The 7,271-nt window shown below is 37.1% G+C and overlaps 1 non-coding gene across 1 annotated transcript; it reads left to right on the top strand.

Moving 5' to 3' along the window:
* Positions 1–5,603: 5,603 nt before the first annotated feature.
* Positions 5,604–5,710, top strand: LOC128294335 (small nucleolar RNA R71). The gene has a single exon (XR_008284647.1). It is a non-coding gene; the product is annotated as a small nucleolar RNA R71 (small nucleolar RNA).
* Positions 5,711–7,271: the final 1,561 nt, after the last annotated feature.

Below are 7,271 nucleotides of genomic sequence, written 5' to 3'. Positions count from 1 at the left end.
TGTTTTAGTGGTTAAATATGTTGAGAAGTGTTGGAGAAGTCCTGGGTTTAAACCTGGACTCTAGCAAGTATGATTATGTGAATGTGCATTAATGAAATGATGCATTTAACTATGTGAATGTATTGCTGTAATTAGAGTTGATTATATTCCTTGAGACTTACTAAGCATAAAAATGCTTACCCCGTTACTTTGGCTCTCTGTTTTATAGATTTCGCTCGATAGCAATCGGATTCGGATCAATAAAGTCAAGTCATCCACACTATCAACGCCTCTATTTTGGTATAAATTTTGTTTGAACTTTGAAATGGCATGTATAGGACTACCCTGTTAGTTTAAAAATGTGGTGATGTATATGTATACGGCCATGCGAAAATGGCTCGTAAAAAGGAAGCATGAACTTAGACTATTTGTGGTTTGTATGTATATATTTGGTGTCATGATGTGGCTATGGATTGGAAATGGGAACGTTGGTCACATGATCAGCCATTGGCATGGTTAAAATGATCATATATGAACCTATGTATGGCAAGACTAGTTGGTTCATGGAGACTACCAAATAGGTAAGACCTACCTTAAAACAGATGCTGCCAGCTGCAGTGACGTGAATGTGAAAAATCACCAAAATTCGTAGGAATGGTATTAAATAGTGAATAAGCTATGTAAATGAACCTTGATGAGTCTATTTTCATATGGAAGAAACGAAATGGTCATAGGAGTTACATGTTAAGAGATATGGAAGCTATTGTGAAACAGGGCCAGAACGGCTTCTGGGTCCCCTATTGCAACTTTAAAAATTTACTATAAATTATCCAGAAAGAATTAGGAGACATACCTTATATGTACAGATTCCATTTTGAGTCTAGTTTCATTAGAAGCAAACGGCACCAGCATTAAAGCCCTGTACAGAGAGATATTCAAGTTATACCGCGCGAAGGTCAGAGCAGTCGATCCCTGTAACATGGGTGACTTTAACTAATAAACTGTACCAATTGGCCCGACCAAAAATTCTAGAAATAAATCCATGGATGGATATATGAGTCTAAATTCAGGGAAAATTTACAAAACCAGTTTCCGAGTTTTGAAACTCGAGATATGATTTTTAAGGCGAAGGTGACGCAGTCTTCCAGCCTGACTGGAAATGTCAAATTGGTGGGCAAAACATGTGATCTTGGCTTGTTAACCCCTCGTGTCCGACACCGGCGATGGTCTCGGGTTCGGGGTGTTACATTTAGTGCAAGATATTAATTACCATGTTATAACACCCTTATTTTCTTTTTCTACACCATTTCTCATCACTTTCTCTTATTTTCTCTTCACTAACATATCAAGAACATAGGACCTTATGTAATAAAACTCTACTATAACATTATTTCCATGATTTATCAACAATAACAAACTTAAAACATATTGAAATCTTGATGTACTTACCTTATTCTCTTGATACCAATCTTTAACTTGATTTTCTCTCCTCCAGCTTCTATTTCTTGAATCCAACTTGATATTCTAACTCCCCATGTCCTCCTTAACATTTTCTCTCTTGGTAGCTATGGAAATTCATTTGATTTTTGGGTGAAAATGGTGAATTTTTGGTAAAAGGACTAAATTGTAAAGAAAGTAAAACTTTCTTTCTTCCTCTCTTTCTCTCACGTTAGTTTGCATGGAAAGGAAAGATGATGAAAATTCTTCATCTTTCTTTCCTTATATACTAAATAAATAATAATAAAATAATATTAAATATCTCATAAAATATTAATAAAATAATATTTATCTAATTAATTAATTTAAAATATCATTAACATAATCATTACATTCTAGAATTCTCTCTCTTACTAATTGACCATTTTGCCCTTCATGATCTTTTAGAATTCCATCCTTGAGTCATCATTTAATTTGGTAAAATTGCAATTTAGTCCCTCATAGTTCTTCACTTATTCAATTTGGTCCTAATTCATCCATTTTCCTTAGTTTCTAGATCATTCTACCCTTAAAATATTTACACTATTGGTCCTTCAACTTTTCATATTTACACTTTAACCCTTTAAGTCTTGAGTATTTACTCTTAGGCAACAAAACTTTTCTAACTTTTACAATTTAGTCCTTTCCTGAATCAAGATATCATAATTTACTTCCCAATGTTGCCATAACTCAAAACTTCCCTTTTTATCACTTTATTTCCTTATTTTATTATATCAAGGATAATATATTATTGTAAAGATTTTCAGGGTATTACATCGATAATCCCCAAGAACAGCTCCTAAGGGTCGGTGGTTAGGAGAGCCTGAATCATGTTGACATCTGGACTTGTTCTACGGTAGCCCAGTCGATGCAGCGACCCGCAATTAAGGGTTAGGCCCGAAGTATTTGGAACAGTTCTTCTTGGGGCCCTCGAGGAAACTGTAGGAGAGGGTGACAGATTTCCGTGGTTGGGCCCGCGGAAGAGGACACTCTCTTCCTCTTCTTTGAAGTAGGTACGGTGGTTTTCTTTCCTCTTGATGATGACATGGTACCTGTGATTAGAATACTCAAGTCATCTTGATGAGTGGTCGAAGTAAAAGGAATACAATTTCCAACTAAAAAGCAGACTTTCAACCACAACCAAACATAACTAATATAATAATTTCTTGACTTTGTCATTGTATGTAGTAATGGCATGTGTAAAAGAATGAAGCTTTCCTAACAACATGAAACGTAGAAGAAATAATTGAACAATGCAAATTACATGAGAGATATTGGCATGGGAATATCATGAGAATGAGCATGGTAAAATCATGGGTATGAAGTTTCCTAATCACTTAATTTAACATGCAATGTACAATAATTAACTAAAAATGAAAACTAAATGATAAAGTAATGAACAGAAATGGAAGATAGTTCAAAAAAATGAAAATTATTATAATAATAAGCATTAGTAATGAGTAAAATAGAAGTGAAAAGAGTAAACAAACGCTAAGGGATTGAGATTGAGCGTAAAAAACAAAGTTGAAGGCGGCGCATTGGCGTGGCAGGAGGCCGTGTGGAGTTACAGCGGCTAGGGTTAGGGTTTTTGAATGGGGAAGAAAGTGAATAGTGCAGGGTATTTATAGATTTTGGGGCACACGGCCATGGCACACACTCGTGTCCCCCAATTTCAGCTCGTGTGATTCGCGAATTTCAAATTTGGGCGCGTCTAACATTTAGTACACGCCCGTGTTCCTCGGGTGTGTGGGATCACACGGCCGTGTTGCACGGCCGTGTCTAGCTTCGTTCGCTTCTCCCACGCCCGTGTTAATTTAACAGGTTCGACCACGGGTGTTAGACACGGGCGTGTCGCACGCCCGTGCTAGTTTCTCATTTTCAACTACGGGTCTTCCATATGGGCGTGTCGCAGGCCCGTGTTATTTTGGCAGGCTCGACCACGACTGTATCACATGGTCGTGGCGTTTAATCGTAGCCCGTGTTGGGGAAATCTTTTGCCCTATTTTCACACGGCCTTAAGCTCGCCCATGTGCTTGGCCGTGTCTTTGTGGAAACACCTGTATTCAATATTTCTTTTAGTAAGTTAGGGGTTAAATACCAAAATTCAAAGAAATTAATATTCTTAGTGCTTGGGTTGCCTCCCGAGAAGCGCTTATTTATAGTCTAAGCTCGAATTACCTCTCCGTTGTATGGTCATGGTGGTTCGAGGAGTTTATACTCCTCATTCCTGCTATCAATCTCATCAAAATAAGGTTTTAATCGGGTGTTTTTTACCTTAAAAGTGCCGAACTTGGGATGACTCACCTCCACCATACCGAATGGAAAAATACTGAGTACCGTAAGAGGGATTTCCTCATTCGGTGTGGTAGTGACAATGTAGGGATCTGCGGCATCTAATAAGACCTTATCACCAACCTTAAGTAAATTTGGGGAGGTATCGAACTCATTCTGGCGTAATTTTGGTTTATCGTGTGTTCTCAGTTTATGTGCTCGCCATTCGTCTAGCTCCTCTATCCGTAGCCCTCATTCTTCATGAATGTGTCCTCTATCATTTCTGGAACATGGCTCATGAGCTTCTTTGAAGCTCAATTTCTGCAAAGTCATATTGTCAGTTTTAGTATATTGGTGTGGACCATTACCTTCAATGTTCGATGTGATGCCAGAATTACGAGCTTGAAGGGTGATCGTTTCGTCTCCCACACGAAGTTTAAGCTCACCTGTGCCAACATCAATAATTGTTTTAGCAGTTGCTAAAAAGGGCCTCCCTAAAATCAAAGGGGTGTTATTATCCTCCTCTATGTCTAGAACAACGAAATCAACGGGAAATATGAACTTATCTACTTTCACTAGTACATCTTCAATAATACCCCTAGGAAATCTTATAGTTTTATCTGCCAATTGAATGTTCATCCTAGTTTGTTTAGGTCTCCCAAGACCTAGTTGCTTAAACATTTTGTAAGGCATGACGTTAATACTAGCCCCTAAATCAACTAATGCATGACTTATATCTAAACTACCAATTAAGCAAGGAATTGTAAAACTCCCTGGATCTTTCAATTTGTGGGGTAGCTTATTCTGTAGAATAGCTGAGCAGACTGCGTTTAGCTCCACATGCGACGTTTCGTCCAACTTTCACTTATTTACTAAAAGCTCTTTTAAAAATTTCATTGCATTCGGCATCTGCGACAGAGCTTCAATAAATGGTAAGTTAATATGTAATTTTTTAAAAAGTTTAAGGAATTTATCGAATTTTTCATTTGAGCGGTCTTTTCTTGTCGAGTTAGGATATGGGACACGAGGTTTATATTCTTCATTCACCGTTTTGTTATGACTTACCTCACTTTTACCTTTGTTCACCACAGTTTCTTGCATCAATTCTGCTTCAGGCGCAATGAATCCTTCCTTATCTTGAGTACTAATTACGCTGAGGTGTTCCCTTGGGTTAGGTTCAGTATTACTTGGTAAGCTACCTTGTGGTCGTTCAGAGATTAGTTTGGATAACTGGCCTATCTAATTTTTGAGTCCTTGGATCGATGCTTGTTGATTTTTAAATGTTGTCTCGGCATTTTAGAAACGGGTTTTTGACACTGATATGAATTTTGAGAGCATCTACTTAAGGTTCGGTTTCTTCTCTTGTTGATAAGGTGGCTATTGAAAACCCTGAGGATTTTGTGGCTTTTGATTCCCTTGACGACCCTAGGAGAAATTTGGGTGGTTCCTCCAACCTGCATTATAAGTATTATTGTATGGGTTATTTTGAGATCTAAAGTTATTGTTACCCATATAGTTGACTTGTTCCTCTTCGGTTGTAGGATTGATATTCTGTATGTACACCTCCTCCACTTGAGTCACACCTCATTACTGGATGTACCTGCATAAAACCGAGTAAACCATCAATCTTTTTATTGAGAAGTTCTACCTGATTTGACAGTATAGTAACTGAGTCAACGTTATAAACGCCTCCTATTTTTGTTGGTTTAGTCCTCATGACTTGCCACTGATAATTATTCAATGACATTTCTTCAATGAATTCATAAGCCTCTTCAGGTGTTTTGTTGTTGATGGTTCCTCCAGTAGCTGCATCAATCATCTATCTTGTCGAGGGATTCAAACCATTGTAAAACGTTTGAACTTGTAGCCATAGAGGTAACCCATGGTGAGGGCACCTTCGCAATAGATCCTTGTATCTCTCCCATGCATCGTAAAGTGTTTCTAAGTCCATCTGCACAAAAGAAGAGATATCATTACGTAACTTAGCCGTTTTAGCCGGTGAAAAATATTTTAGTAAAAATTTTTCGGTCATTTGTTCCCAAGTAGTGATGGAACCTCGTGGTAACGAGTTCAACCACTATTTAGGTTTGTTTCTCAGTGAAAAAGGGAATAACTGAAGGCGAATGGCATCATAAAAAATGCCATTAATTTTGAAAGTGTCGCAAAACTCCAGAAAATTCGCCAAGTGAGTGTTGGGATCCTCATCCTGCAAACCATCAAACTGAATAAACTGCTGTATCATCTGAATTTTGTTAGGTTTCAGTTCGAAATTATTTGCAGCAATAGCAGGTCTAACTATACTTGACTCGGTTCTGTTAAAGAAGGTTTAGCATAGTCATACATAGTGCGTGGAGCGAGATTTTGATTAGTTGCAATTGCGTGAGATAGCTGATTGCCTTGGTTTTCACCATCTCTTCGGTTGGGGGTTGAGTATCGTTTTCTTGCTCGTTCTCTGTGTATCTTAAGCTTCGCCTTATTTCTCTTTGGTTTCTACGAACTGTGCAATCGATTTCTTCGTCAAAAAGTAATGGTCCCGACGGGTTTCTTCTAGTCATAAACTATAAAAAACCTGTCAAGAGAAAGAAAAAGTAAATTAATTAGTAATAATAATAATATAAAATTAAATTAAATTGCAAGAAAAATAAATGGCTAAAGTAATAAAAATTGAGTGTTCCTAATATTTTAGTTCCCCGGCAGCGGCGCCAAAAACTTGATCGCGAGGTTTCGTGCTAGGTTTTAAATATTTATAATTACTCGTTCTTGGACTAACTATTATCGCGATGTAGGCAAGTGTACCTATCGAATAGTAGTATAGTTTTAGCAAGATCGGATTATCTAACCCAAAGGAACTAAAAGTACTAGTAATGACTGTCTTTTTATTATCTAGCCTAGGAATAAAGAGTCTTTGTTTTAATTAACTAATTATCTAAACTAAGAACTCAAAGAGAAAAGAATTGGGGATTTCTTTTGGGAAAAATCAATTGACTTAAGACAATACCTAATGATAAATCCACCTAGACTTTACTTGTTATTCTAGCTCCGAATCGGATGATGTATTCATTCAACTTGTTCCGTAGAGATATGTTATTATCCCTATTCAAGACTAAGAACGTCTAATCCCTAGATTGAATAACCGAGACTTTTATCTAATTAACACTCTGGGGTTGCATTAACTCGATCTATGGATCCCCTTAATAGGTTTCACCCTAATCCGGCAAAATCTTGTCACCCTATTTCTAGGGGTGCAATCAACTCCGCTTAATTATGACAAAAGTACTCTTAGACAGGGTCTATTCCTCCTCTGAATAAGAGCATGTCTTGAACTAGTATCCTTGGATATCAAAACAAGAATTAAGAACACATAATTAAGAACAAGTTAAATATTTATCATATGATTCAGAAAATAATAACAAGATTCGTCTTAGGTTTCATTCCCCTTAGGTATTTAGGGGTTTTAGTTCATAACTAAATAAGAAAACATCTCAGAAGAATAAAGAATACAAAACATAAAGAAAACCCATAACTCCTGAAGGGAAATTGAGGAG

Source organism: Gossypium arboreum, chromosome 6, assembly GCF_025698485.1.
Source record: "Gossypium arboreum isolate Shixiya-1 chromosome 6, ASM2569848v2, whole genome shotgun sequence".
Lineage (NCBI taxonomy): Eukaryota > Viridiplantae > Streptophyta > Magnoliopsida > Malvales > Malvaceae > Gossypium > Gossypium arboreum.
Note: the sequence above shows the minus strand (reverse complement) of the source record. Positions and strands in the feature narration are given on the sequence as shown.